This window comes from Neofelis nebulosa, chromosome 4 (genome assembly GCF_028018385.1).
Source record: "Neofelis nebulosa isolate mNeoNeb1 chromosome 4, mNeoNeb1.pri, whole genome shotgun sequence".
NCBI classification, from domain to species: domain Eukaryota; kingdom Metazoa; phylum Chordata; class Mammalia; order Carnivora; family Felidae; genus Neofelis; species Neofelis nebulosa.
In genome coordinates this window covers 116,264,283-116,279,516 of record NC_080785.1, presented here as the reverse complement: position 1 = coordinate 116,279,516, position 15,234 = coordinate 116,264,283, and the positions used below count along the sequence as shown (strand labels likewise).

The window sequence follows — 15,234 nt, the reverse complement described above, 5'->3', positions numbered from 1 at the left end:
AAAGAAATGGGGTTTTCAAGGGTCAATAAATGTTCTTTGACATCCTTTAGAGCTGTGGCACTTCTTGTTGGAGGGCACAAATAGAAGGGCATGGATCCATTGACTTAAACTCTGAACCTTCTCAGAAGTGATACTCACCCTCACGAAATTTTACTGCAAACTACAAAAAGGAACTTTCCGCACCGAAGGGAGAAGAACTAGGCATCTCCACCAAGTTAAGACGTTAAAGGACCAGAGAGCATTCTGGACAAGGACTTTCTTCATCTTTGCCTCCTCAAGGGGGACCAGGCCTAGAACAGGACGCTCAGTAAATGACATGGGAAGAAGGGACAGAAGGAAAGGCCTCAAGTCCACAAGACCAGAAGCTTTCTTACTGGGCATCTGTTAACCCCTCTGGAGGGGTGGTCGTGGAGAGAGCTGCAGAAGAAGCCGCCCACAGTCTACCTAGTACATTTACAAGGCAGAGTGCCCTAAACTGCTTCTCAAACTTAAGTCCCACGCCCCACGTCCTGCCCCACCCCCACCATGTGTCCCAGGCCCTCAGTGGAGGAAACACCACTGAAGAATTCAAGAAATTATGTTAATGAGTTTAAGAAATGCTTTTAATGATTAAAACCAAAACTCTGTCACTTTAAAGGACTAATGGACACCGGCGTGAAGTACAAATGCAAAAGGAGGGCACTGAAAGCGTGCAGGACCACTGGGCCGTCAGCTAAACGGCCCAACGGTGATCCTCAATATGACTTAACTTCTTTTTTAAGAATGTCATTAAAAATAACAACTTGTAAGAAAGAAGCCTCGCAGACCACAGTGCGAAGGGTGAGACACACCGGCCTGGAGATGGAAGGCGGGCTCCGGAACCCGCACTTCGTGCTCTTCCCAGACGTGGCCCTACGGGTCCCTATCTGAGCTGTGTTCGAACGCCCGCTCTGTAAAATGGGACCATTTCTGAGCCGCCTCCCAGCGGTGGTTGTGAGGAACGAACGAGGCCGAGCCGAGTGGGCGCGCGCCAAGGCAGCCTGCACGGCCAGGGGCCCTACTGTGCGCCGGGCGGCTGGCGCCCCGCGCTGCGTGCTCTCCGCCCCCGCGCCCGCCCCCGCGCCGCGCGGCGCCCGCCCCCGGTCCGGCCCGGCTCGGCCTCGGGCAGGCGGGGCCGACCGCACTCTGAGCCCGAGCCCGCGCCCGCGCCCGCGCCTAAGCCGCCGCCTGGGGCGCTCGGGTCGGCCGCCGGGACGCCGGAGCGGGGTGCCGCCGCAGGTCAGTGTCCGGGTGCGGGGCGGCGCTGGGGGCGGCGGGGCCGCGGGTCGAGGGGGAGTCCGGAGGGCGGGGAAGCGCCGAAGGGTCGGGGCCCGAGGAGGGCCGGGGCTGCGGGGCCGTGGGGCTGAGGGGACCGGGCTGCGGCGTCGAGTCTGAGGGGACGGGAGCGGGCAGGTCCCGGGCGAGGGTCTTGGCGCTCGCGCTGAGAAGTCCGGGCGCAGAAAGAGCCCTCCAGGCGGGGGAGGGCACGGGCTGCACTCGAGACGCCCCACACCGAGCGGCGGCCGCGCACCGGGAGACGCCAGCCGTGCGTCCCGCGCTCCCCGGAGAGGCCCCCTCGAGGAAGCGCCTGGGTCGCGGTCCGAGAGAACCGGGGACCTCCGAGCCCCTGGCGGAGGTGCGCGGGCGTCCAGGAGGCGCTCGAGGCGAACTTTGGGACCGAAACGCGGGCTCCGATGCGTGTCCGTCCCTCGGCCGTGGAGTCTCCTGCTCAGTCCCCATAGCCCAGGCGGCGGTCACTGTGTGGGGGGCGCGGTGACAGTTGAGCGAGGTGCACCCTTGGGGTCACCCCATCCCGGCGCCCTTGAGCGCTGTGCAGGCCGTGAGCCGAGTGGAGGGGCTGGGATATTGGCCAGACTCCCTAGGGTCGCAGGGGGATGGAGAATGCGTGCGTCCCCCGCCCCACCCCCGCGTTGGGAAAGGTGGAATTACCCGGTTGGGGGCTCCTACACTTGCCGAGCCTCAGCGCCCGCTCTGTGTACTCTGAGGTTGGGAGAGGCAGGTAACTTAAAAAGCGCTGGTCCCTCAGTGCAGGGGTGCAAAGTGGGTGTGTAGTTGTGGTACTGTATGCCTTGGTATTTGGGGAGGAGCCTAAGGTAAGGAGGCAGAAACTGGGAGTAACCTATTTGCTGCTTTTATATAAGATCAGTTGTTAGGTAAAGAAGGGGCCTTTACCTCTGCTGGGGATCAGAAGGCTGCATTTCTAAATTCTTCTTGTTAGCTTCCGTTGCTTAGGTGAGTCGCCTCACTCTAATTGCATTTTGCGAAATGTGTTGATGTACCCAGAATTTGCAAGGTGATGTTGGTGACGATTATACTATATAGTGATTATTTGGCTGTGCTGTTGTTTTAACATAAGAATCTAATTCACTTGAGTCTAAGGATAATTCCCTATTTTCTTGGGAAGACAGTTTCTATTTTAGAGGAATAAAGTCAAATAATAGTAATCTGCCATGAAGAAGCTGAAGTTTTTCTTCTTTTCCTTTTAAGATTGGGGGATGAAGTGTAAAATTAATTTTGTTTAAATCATCATCTGAAAACAAAACCAAGCAAGATGCTGAACTGAGTTGTTAGGAACCCTATTCCTGGAGAAGTCTCCTTATTTTGAAGTGCATTATTTTAATGTCAACTGTTTTTATCATTCATGAAACAAATTGTAAGCAGAGTTGTTGAGAGAAGAGTGAATAACTTATTCTTTAAAAGGACCCAGGTATCATCTTCTTCCACAAATCTCAGATGTTCTGTGGCAGTCTTCTGTCTATAGCTAAATGATCAATCACTAACTGAGAGCAGAACCAAACGGATGGTGTTAGATGATTTAGGAAACCCTTCTGGTATAGAGACTGACATAGACATTCCCTGGGGCTTCTCTTTTAAAGAAATACTTCACACTCTTATGATTGTTTTGTGGAAGACACTTACCCATGTTACCAGTTAGCGTTAGAAGTGACGTTTCAAGAGAACCTGTTCAAGTTTTAACATAATTTTTGTGTTGTCTGTTGTCAGGTGCACAGATGTATTCTGTGGCTAATACGGTGCCATAGTGATATATGAAAATTTAAAACTAACGTTATGTTAGCCAAAAAATGAAGCTTGTTACAAAACCATCTATTTTGCCTTACTCTGTACTCCACGTGGTTTTTCTCCGTTATTTAAGTTATATATGTTCACTTGCTGATAATTATAACTTAAAGCATCTTAGAATCACCTCGTGACCATTTTAATCTACAACTCACTGAAGGGGAGAAATGTGTTGTTTTCATTTTTAAATAAAAATTCTTTTTCATATTTAAAAGTTTGTTTCTAGTCTTTACAATAACTACTATAAAAGCATGGCATTGATGAATGCTGAAGGTTTGGAGAATTCTTGGCTAAGATTTTTGGACATTGTTTTTCATTCTTTTAAATTATAAGAATATAATTTTAAAAAGTAAAACATATATGTCTGCCAGCATCATATTCTTTATTGAACTTAAAATACTTTGAAATATTTTTGTGATTGGTGTTTTTAATAATTGAATACACTTTTCTTTCAAGGGACAAATTTCCTTAATATTCATTTCTTCGTATATTTCAGAATTACATTTTAAAAACTATATCAATTTTTAAAATTTGCTATTAATTTCAAAATCCCTATGACATTTAAATTTTATATAGGAGACAAAGCCTGACTTTAGGCGTATGAATTAGAAATGCATTACTGATCACGGCTAATTGCTTTTAGTTAGTAAGTTACAGAACTGTAAACAAATACTTATTTTTCTCTCTTCTGTAATTCTCTGAAAATAAGATGTTTGCCATGAACCTTAATTATTAAGATAATTATGCATGTGAAAGCTATGTGAAAGGCAATGCTGTGAAAACATACACAAGTATTAATACACTTCATTTAGTTTTCAAATTGTAAAACGGTTGCTAATGACAAGACTTTCATAAAGTAGGGAAAAAATGTTAAAGTAATACTTCACAAATTCTCTTATAAATCCTGGCCCATACTTTTACTTCTTTGATAGGATCGATTGATCGATCGATTGATCTATCTGCTAATGGATAACACAGAAAATGTCATCATTCTGATTTGTGGGTGTCCCACTAAATTCATTGTCGCTTGAACTTGGAAATATATGTCCAAAGGTATAGTAAATGTACTAGAAGAAGTTTTTGGTCTCCTCTGTTTCCACTAAATAAATACCAGTTGTAGAGGATTTTTTTAAAAATCACTAATCAAAAAAACTTGATTTAAGTCACCAATCTGTAAATGTAAACATGCGCTCCCCGTTCTTGAAAACAGTTAAACTGAATTTTTAAGTTGCTTTTCTTATTTTTCCTAGCAAATCTTGATATTAGGGTAGATAGTTGAGGCCTAAAAGCAACAAAAAGTGCTTACAGAATCCTTTGAAACTGATCTAATTTGACTCCACCAAAGTACAGTAAGATTTGTGAATAACCATCTTGCAAGCATAGACAGCCCCCACATATTATACATGTCATAACATTCTAGATAAAATTTTTAAGTTGAAGATTATTTGAAATCTTCATGGAGTTTCTCATTTAGTATTTGTATTTTACCACAATACGGAGGTAGATTTTGAGAAGTTATATGGCATATGTTTTAGAACTAAGTTAATAAAAATGTCACGTTTTATTTTTATTTACCTTAATTACTTAAGTTGGCTCTTGGAAGGAAATAGATTCAAATACAATAGACCATATTTTGGAGATAGCTTTTTAGATGTTAAGACAAAAGCTATCACCAATAAGAGTATGTGCTTATTTATTTTTTTGAATGTTTATATACCAAGAAATATTTTTCTTCAACAGTCAATACATATTAACATTTTAATACTGAATATTTAACCCAGAACATGAATGTTTACATTTTTCACAGTTTGAGTTATTACAACGGGGCAAGTCACTTGTTCTTTCTCCTATCTGATTACTAAGCAGGCCTGACCCTGCTTTGCTTCTGAGATCAGATGAGCTCCAGCACAAGCAGGGTGGTAATGGCCATTGATCACTTATCCTTTCTAACTCTGCATTTCCTCGTCTATGAAATGGGAAAAGTATTGCAGTTATTTTTCTATGCTTTTGTTTTTAGTTTTTTGGGTTTTTTTTTTTTTTGGTATGATTTTAAGACTTTATCGTAAAACCTGTGTATCTTAAATGATATGACCTTGTCCTGAATTTAACTGAGCAGATATTTTAAAGAGAAACTTCATGGTTATCCACATCATATAGCTAACTCTTCTACAAATGCTAATAATTCACCCTAGTATTAATTTTGAGATCATTGTTAAGAATGAGCTAAAGATAATACTTACCATGTGGTGATCAATTTATAAAATGTTTCTGGAAATATTTCATCACTCTTCAATTTTAAATTTTATTTCCTATTCTTGATGATTTTCAATAAAAAATCAGACAAATAATTTTTTTGTTTTATTACATTATATTTGTGAGTCCTGTGTAGACACAACGTGGATCCTCTTGTGTCAACATTGTGTATCTAATGCCATCTAGGTGCAGATTGTGCTTTTATTTGATAAGTTCTATTCTTTACATATTTTTATGGTATACTCTGTGAGTATTTAACGTATGTTATCCAGGAGCAGGTTTATTGTATAATGAGGCCTGTGAACCTTCAAATCAAAAGACAGGTTTTTATCTCCGACTAAAAGACTAAAAGTGACTTGTACTTGTTGTAAGAATTGGGTCTTTTTCTGACAAGCTATAACCAAAAATTGGCTTTTAGAAGCTTAAAAGTGAGTATGCCTCCTAATAGCCCACCATTTTACTAGTAGGGAGTAATTGGAAAACCATGCATCATCCAAATAATAAATTAAAATATTTTTTAGTGTTTATTTTTGAGAGAGAGTGAGCACACAAGCGGTGGAGGGGCAGAGAGAGAGGAAGCCTCAAGCAGGCTCGAGGCTCTGAGCTGTCAGCACAGAGCCCGATGCAGGGCTTGAACTCATGAACCCTGAAATCATGACCTAATCCAAAATTGGATGCCCAACCAACTGAGCCACCCAGGCACCCCCAAATAATAAATTTTAAATTCTGCTTATGAATTGTTAAATACATCTTGTTGTCAAGTGTCTCCTCTGCAAGAAAGTAAGAGACTTGATTCCAGGTCTGAAGCCCATTCTGTTCCGGGAATATGGAGCTACAGAGCCCATGTAGGAATATAATTAAAGGGTTAGGGAGACAGAGGGCAAAGAAAGCTTAGGCCTGTGCCTGTAGGTGAGTGTTCCTTTTCCTGTGGCTTCCCCTTCGGGTTGGGGAGGAGGAGCAATATTCACTTCCACTCTCTTCCGTTTGGGCTTTCTCAGAGTCATTGCTGTACCTTCAGCTATTTCAGTGACTAGGCCGTTCTCAACTTGAAGATCTTTTTTGCGACACGGTGCGATGAGTCTCCTTTCCCTACTGTGATTTCTCAGATATAAAGGGAAAATATGAAATGATCAATTCATGCAACACAAATCAATTAAAATTGAAATTTAAAACTTCATGGTCAGGTTTTAAACTAGATCACATAATGGTTTATTTAGTTCCATTTGATTATCTGTTTAGGAGACATTCTACTTCATTGATTTTAGATAATAAATTCATTGCTAGTTTGACTGATTCACTATTTCTTAAAAAACGCTTTCATTTGTGAACTCATCTAGGAGAGTTAACAATGTGGATAAGACTTACTGAAACAGATTTTCTGACCTTCTGGCAAGAGTTCATATTAGCATAAACCTGGGGTGTGAATTCCTTCACAGTTTACCACAGATAAGGAGAAGGGAGATAGGAGGGAGGTAGAAAAATAGGGAAATACCCTGAGTAGGAGTGTAAGAGATCTGTGTATGGTCAACTCCCACAATCAGCAGATTGCAGTTACCGTGCATAGACCTCAAATACAAGGTTGGTTTCTAAGAATTTACCGTGCTCCTCAGTGACATCACAGAATTTTAAAATGTCTCTGGGGGCCCCCGGTGGCTCAGTCAGTTAAGCATCAGACTTCAGCTCAGGTCATGATCTCACTGTTCTCTAGTTAGAGCTCTCATTGGGCTCTGTGCTGACAGCTCAGAGCCTGGAGCCTGCTTTGGATTCTGTGTCTCCCTCTCTCTCTGCCCCTTCCCTGTTACCATTCTGTCTCTTTCTCTCAAAAATAAATAAGCCTTAAAAATTAAATCTATATATGTGTATATATATATATATACGTATATATATATATACGTATATATATATATATATATGTATATATATATATATCTTTAAATTCTGAAATTGCCACCTAGCAGTGCTGTTCTCTCTGGCTCTGTAAGTTGCTTCAGGAGGGAATCTGGGAAAGTGACTGGAAAGAGAATATTCTTATCCTGTATGTTTAAGAAATAAATTTTCCTTTATAAGGAAGCCAGTGGGGAAACAGACCTGTCAAACTCTCTGAGTACAATGATGAAGTGCTAGGAAGAACCCCTTAACTTTGACCCCACCCCACTAGCTGGCATTTCACCTCTCAAACTGTATTTGTCATTTGAAAGTTTGAAGTCCACTTTCAAAATGCCAATATTCCTAGCAGGGTTGGTTCTTTAAATCACTGTCAGCAAAAATTTGAGAGCTTAGTTCCTAGTTTCCTTGCTACCTGAAAACAAGGCCTTTAGGGAATAGATAACATGCGTGGGAGTTTGAAAGAGGTGATCTGGAGGAGGAAAAATAAAATTAAGGTGATTCATGTTCCAGTTTCTCCATAAACCAGCCTCTTTGAAACGAATAGGAAAGTAACCATTGGAAATAGCAGTGATCGGAAAGGATATATTTTCTCATACATGCCTTTATTTTTCTCTGAAAAATCAATACAAGTCTTCCTTAAACTATTTTTTCCCCTCAAAGAAAACAAGTTGTTATTCTCCAACATCAAATTTCCTAGGAAATGTAATCAAAATTAAGGTTATGAGTTACGGTAATCAAGTATCTGAATATTATATCTCATTATGTCTTTTTATTTTCACTACGATGTTAGACGAATTATCTAGTGTCTCCATGAGTTAGTTCTTCCAGACTTTTAAAGTAGCTTCTTAATAGATTGAAATGAGGCAAACCTTTCAATCACACTAGAAAATAATGTACTGAAGTATAAATAATACTTAATGCTTTTGCAGATCCACAGATCATACAACTTAATACATGCTTTATTTTTTATTTTTATTTTTTGCCAACAGTAGTTATGGCAAGCCAACACATCTCTGTTAGAGATAGAAGCTTAGTAGCCATGTCAAAAGCAAGTTCATTAATTCTGTGAATCAGCTGACAGTAGTATTTAACAGTTAGGTTTGGGCCACCCTCATGCAAATTGTTTACTTGCCATTCACTTTTTCCAGTGTTGTGGAAGTCTGAATCTAAAGCAGAGAATCCCAAAGTCCTACCTTGCTAAATGTCATTCTTTTCTGTCAGTTGATAATTACCTGTGTAAACAAGTTTTTTATTTGCATGTGGAAAAGTGTTTAGATAAATTCTGTCACTTGTTTTATGTAGTGGATACAGTTTGTGAAAGAGAACAAATGTATGAATGGTATATATGTAAATGAAGAAGATACTTTAACAAATTATTTGCACATGTCGGTAAAATCCAGAAGAGTGAAGAAAATACTCAGACATTTGCCAATGTAGGATTACTACATGTTTTCCTAAAGCATTTGGAACTAATTAAAAACATCCTGGCTTTATTTAAAAGCAGTATAATATATTTTTAAGCTTTGTTTTCAGTGAGGTCCAAATTTGTTGGCATATAGGACTAGAGCAGTACAATGTCTACAAAAATGTAGATTATCAGTTACTTGAAGTAGGTACTGACTGGGTTTTATTCATCTTCCTAACTCCAGCATATAGCACCATACTTAGTAGGCACTCAATAAATGTTTTAAAAAGAATGAAGAAATCGTCCAAGGCGGTGGTTCTCAAGTGTGGTCCTTGGACCAGCAGCATCGGCATCATCTGGGAACTTGGTAGAAATGCAAATTCTAGGGCCACACCCAAACCTACTGAGTCAGAGAAACTCTGGGGATATGTTTTAACAGACTCTCCAAAAGAATTCTGATAGATACTGTTTTTGGAACCCCCCTTCTCCTGCATCCCATGAGATGGCCTGGACCTACACTGATGAGTGCACTTAGTTTAGATTATTTTTAGTGGGCCTTACCCTTGCTATAGTTAAGTTCATTGCTGCAGTCTCCCCATGATAGACTCTCTTGGGATCATCCTGTAAAATTAACTCCATTGGCTTGGCATTGTATTACTTAAAGAAGCTCAGTGTTGTCAGTAAGCTTGTGTCAAGAGAGACTAGCTGGCTCACTTCATAGTCTGAGTGTTACTGGTTCCTCTTACCTTAGAATGGTCGTCAGGAATCCTGAGTCTCCAAGTTCAAATACTGCAACTTCAGGACTTGGTTTTATAAGCTCACTGGGGATGATCCACCCCCAGAGGTTTCACATTAAACAGACTTACAAGATAATGGATTTGTACGCCTCAATTCCAGTTTAATAATAGTAGAACATCTGTGTACCCTTCCTAGTGATTATTGATGATACTTTTTTTAATTCTAAAATTTTTGGTTCTGGAATTGAAGAAACTTGTACTTTTATGTATTTCTGATGTCACTATGATTGAGTTCCGGCTGCTTAGAAAGAGACCAGGCAATGTATCAAACACTGGGATGCTGTACTCATACTTATGGAACATTTCCCGAAGATATGCAGGATATAGGAAAAAAAATATACACAGAGACTTTCATAAAAGCATTGTTATAGGGACCAACACTTAGAAGTAACTTAGTCAATAGCAGGGAAACAGTTAAGTAAATTATGGTGTAATCAGTAGGTAGAATGTTACACACTCATCAATGACAATTTAGAAAATGATAACAAATCTGAAAAATATTGAAAGTAGCATAAAATGTATTTGCACTATTGATTACAACCTTATATAAATGTATGTGTATGAAAAAGTCTAGAAGGGAAGGAATATACAAAAATTATGACAGTTATGTTAAATAGTGAGGATTTTAAAATTGTTTATATTTTTCCCTCTTTTCCAAAGTTTAGCCAGTAATATAAAATTACATCTGTAACTAAAAGGATACATTTATAGCTTTTCTGTTTTTTAGTATGCCTGTAACTCTTATCACTAAAAATCAAGGGAAAGAGCAAATCAAACATTGAGAATCCTCTACCTATTTTATTCCTTGAAAGCCAGTGAAGATAATGGTAAGACACCACATGAATTCTTTTTGGTTATATCCAGTTTTATTTCATACTTACTTTTATTCCACATTTTTGTCTCCTCTGTAGTCTTTGCTTGACTAGCCTCTATTTGAAAGGAGAAAAATATCCCATCTCTGTTACAGCCTCTTAATTTTCTCAGCCATACGTAAGATTTGATTTGGTTTATATTTATGTTCCCTATTTGATCTTTAGCATACACTGACAAACAGAGCTTTTATTTTTTATTTATTTTTCAAATTTCTAATGTTTATTTATTTTTGAGAGAGAGAGGGTGGAGAGGGGCAGAGAGAGAGGGAGACACAGAATCTGAAGCAGGCTCCAGGCTCTGAGCTGTCTGCACAGAGCCTGACATGGGGCCTAAACCCATGACCCATGAGATCATGACCTGAGCTGAAGTTGGATGCTCAACCAACTGAGCAACCCAGGTATCCCTAAACGGTATATTTTTAGTATATTATATATGTAATGTGTATTTAATATAATATATAAATAAACATAGAGCAATACATAATATACATACAAGTATATGTGCATACAACAGGCCAGAGCAATAGCCTTTGAATTAACTCATTTTTCTTTTTTTCTGTTGCATTGTTCTAGAAATCCTAAAGGGAAAATTAAGTGGTTTTGCCTTTGAACCAGATTACAGGTTACATTTTTCTTGTCACTTTCTTTGGAACCTCTTTTGAGTTTATATCAGCTTGATGTCTTTTTTTTTTTTAATTTTTTAACGTTTATTTATTTTTGAGACAGAGAGAGACACAGCATGAATGGGGGAGGGTCAGAGAGAGAGGGAGACACAGAATCTGAAACAGGCTCCAGGCTCTAAGCTGTCAGTACAGAGCCCGACTCGGGGCTAGAGCTCACAGACCGCGAGATCATGACCTGAGCCGAAGTCGGACACTTAACCAACTGGCCCACCCAGGCGCCCCAGGTTGATGTCTTTAGAATAACCTTTATCTATAGAAAGATACGGGTTTAGAGTCATTGTGATGTCTGTATGTTTTATGCTTGTAGTGATGTCTCTGGTACTTTGTCTCACAGGATCCCCCTTAGGATCTCTTGTAGGGCTGGTTTCGTGGTGACAAATTCCTTCAGTTTTTGTTTGTTTGGGAAGACCTTTATCTCTCCTTCTATTCTAAATGACAGACTTGCTGGATAAAGGATTCTCGGCTGCATATTTTTTCTGTTTAGCACACTGAAGATATCGTGCCAAGCCTTTCTGGCCTGCCAAGTTTCAAAGGAGAGATCAGTCACGAGTCTTATAGGTCTCCCTTTATATGTGAGGGCACGTTTATCCCTTGCTGCTTTCAGAATTTTCTCTTTATCCTTGTATTTTGCCAAACGCTTTAAATGAAATGCAAAACAAAATGGAAACCACGACGGCTCGGATTGAAGAGGCAGAGGAGAGAATAGGTGAACTAGAAGATAAAGTTATGGAGAAAGAGGAAGCTGAAAGAAAGAGAGATAAAAAAATCCAGGAGTATGAGGGGAAAATTAGAGAACTAAGTGATACACTAAAAAGAAATAATATACGCATAATTGGTATTCCAGAGGAGGAAGAGAGAGGGAAAGGTGCTGAAGGGGTACTTGAAGAAATTATAGCTGAGAACTTCCCTGAACTGGGGAAGGAAAAAGGCATTGAAATCCAAGAGGCACAGAGAACTCCCTTCAGACGTAACTTGAATCGATCTTCTGCACGACATATCATAGTGAAAGAATAACCTTTATCTAAATGAAAACAGTTGTAAAAGCTTTTATAAATTTTGTATCAGGAATATTGAATATTTCTCTCTTCTTTCTGTCTCCCCCGTTTCTGATAATTTAGTCCTTAATACAAGGCAAACTTCAGCTAACAAAATTCAGTTTATAGCACTTAGAGTTTGTTTGTGGTTAACACAAACTTCATGTGATGATACCTCGAAGGACAGATTGAGAAGAAGTTCCTTTTTAACGAAGATTTATTTATTCTACAAATATCTATTGAGCTCCTCCTTTCTGCCAGGAGCTGTTTTAGAGAAGAAGGATAAAGCAATGAACAAGACTAACAATTTCCATCTCTCCTAGGGTTTATGATTATTGTCAACTAGATTTAACAAGAACAGTAGTGGGAGAGGTGGTATCTAGAGAAGCCACAGGTTGGCCCATGTCCTGTGAGTAGGCAGCATTGCTAGACCAACATGGAGTCAGACAGCTGTCTTTGAGTTGTGTATGAAGTAGGGGAAAACCTGTGTCCTTGAATATTTTTCCTGGGTCCCTTATTACTATATTATTTTAGTTCATATGTATGTATTATATACTATGAATAATGTATTATTGCATTACTTTCTGTCTTCTCAGTAATAAATTTATTAACAAAGAAGGTAGAATGCACCCTTTGTTAATAGGGTACTACTGTTATTGAAAATCCAAATGACAAGGTGATTATTCACTTTGCAAAAGATTTATTTTAAATGTTCTCACAGTGAATATATATATATATATATATATATATACACATATATATATATGTATACTTTTAAATTTTTATTTATTTATTTTGAGGGCGAGGAAAAAGTGCTTGTGTGCAAGTGGGGGAGGGGCAGAGAGAGACACAGAATCCCAAGCCGACCTCAAACTGTCAGCGCAGAGCTCCAACACGGGGCTCGAACTCAGAAACCAAACCTGAGATGATGACCTGATAAGTTGAGCCGAAATCAAGAGTCAGACACTTAACTAACTGAGCCACCCAGGCACCTCTCACAGTGAAAATATTTAAGGGGTGAATTATACAAGTGAATTTGTAACCTAATTACTTACGAAAAATTATTTATACTTAATAGAAATGTAAAACAAAGTTCACTGGGACTATCCCATTAAAATATTTTTTAAAATCCCCCCCACCCCCAGGAAATAAAGTTAGCTACTTTTCTTTAATTTTTTTTTAAATGTTTATTCAGTTTTGAGAGACAGAGAGCGTGAGCAGGGATGGGCAGAGAGAGAGGGAGACACAGCATCTGAAGCAGGCTCCAGGTTCTGAGCTGTCAGCACAGAGCCCAAACTCGTGAACAGCAAGATGGTGACCTGACACCAAGTTGGACGCTTAACCGACTGAGCCACCCAGGCACCCCTAGCTACTTTTCTTTAAAACCCAATAAAGCGGGCACCTGGGTGGCTCAGTCGGTTAAACGTCTGACTTCAGCTCAGGTCATGATTTCGTGGTCTGTGAGTTCAAGCCCCATGTGGGGCTCTGTGCTGACAGGTCAGAGCCTGGAGCCTGTTTCAGATTCTGTGTCTCCCTCTCTCTCTGACCCTCCCCCGTTCATGCTCTGTCTCTCTCTGTCTCAAAAATAGAAATAAACGTTAAAAAAAAAAAAAACCAATAAAGAACCTTTATATATCTAGACTTTAATATTTGAGCAAACGGAAACCCAGATACTGTTTGAAATGATTATCCTTTGGTCAGATGATTTATTATAGCTATTTCCAATTGCTATACTCACATATAAATTGTCTGTCATTTTGGTTCTGATGTTACATTGACAGAAAATATCTTATTAACCACTTAAACATAAGTTGTGAACAACATGACACTTTTGGGGAAAAATGATAAGGAAAATACATTTTGAAGGAGCTTATGTGAAGTTAAATAGAATTAATCCATTCATATATAGGCTGCCATGGCAAAATAGAGTGCAATATAGTTCAGATATAATCGAAACTCTCAAATTTTACAGATTTCACTGTAGTTTGTTCAATTCCACAAACTCCACAAACATTTAATGAGTGACTGACCACTTGCTTTTCAACACTAGATATCCTTACATAGGAAATAAAATCTGCCCATCTGAAAACATGGCCTTAGAGACAGTGAACTAGTACTTCTTAGTCTGGAGAGCATATCATGCTGGGTAGGTGAACCAGCATCTAGCACCAGGGAGGCATATAACCACAGTACAGTAAAAGCCGAGAAAATCTAAGACATTTTTAGGTTGTGCACATGATTCATGCTGTGTATTTCTCTGTGTCTGCTGGAACAATCTTTAATCCTAGCAAAGTACGATACATACACACAATTAATTTGTCTCTATTAAGCACATTACGTTTTAAAACGTCAGGTTGATGTCCTTTGTCATGCAAGGTATGTAAAATATTTACACTGGCCACCAGCTTTTGAATTCAGGAAATGCAAGCTAATTTTCATCTTAGCTGAAGGAAAACAATTAGAAGCCAGATCTACTCTGAAATGTAATTTAATGCATCCCATATTTTGTATTACACATTTATATTTGCTGATTCTTTGCTGTCATGTCTTACAATTTTTTTTACATATATTTTTTTAAATGTTTGTTTATTTTTAAGAGAGAGAGAGAGAGAGATAGAGCACAAGTGAGGGAGAGGCAGAGAGAGACAGGAAGACACAGCGTCTGAAGCAGGCTCTAGGCTCTGAGCTGTCAGCACAAAGCCTGACACAGGGCTCAAGCTCATGAACCATGAGATCATGACCTGAGCCGAAGTCGGACGCTTAACCGACTGAGCCACCCAGGTGCCCCTCTTACAATTTTTATGTACGAATTCTGTGTACCAAGAAAAATTGTTAATTCATAGAGGATAGAAATGAATGTTGTAGTTCTTATTCCTCTTACATATATATGTACTGCATACCTTCCCTAATTCACAGCCTATAGCATAGGGAACTGGGTATATTATCAGTACTTTATAAAATTCTAAACTTGATTTGATTTCCCTAATTCACAGCCTATAGCACAGGGGACTGGCAATGATAAGTGCTTTATAAATACTTCTAAACTTGATTTGATTTCCCTAATTCACAGCCTGTAGCTTGGGGACTGAGTGCATTAGAAGTACTTTATGAATTCTTCTAAATTTGATTTGATTTCCCTAATTCACAGCCTGTAGCACAGAGAGTCTGGGTACATTCTAAGTACTT

General features: G+C 39.6%; 1 protein-coding gene across 4 annotated transcripts in view; it reads left to right on the top strand.

Annotated features, from left to right (window-relative positions):
- The first annotated feature begins 1,117 nt into the window (after window positions 1-1,117).
- The window catches only part of PPARG (peroxisome proliferator activated receptor gamma), a 136,808-nt gene continuing 122,691 nt past the window's right edge, over window positions 1,118-15,234 (top strand). For 2 of the 4 annotated variants that reach the window (XM_058725963.1, XM_058725966.1), the window contains exon 1: window positions 1,118-1,257. The gene's annotated coding sequence lies outside the window, so the exon portion shown is untranslated. Of the gene's footprint in view, window positions 1,258-2,178; window positions 2,272-15,234 lie in introns of those variants that run through there. The other 2 variants (XM_058725964.1, XM_058725965.1) reach the window with 1 other exon arrangement.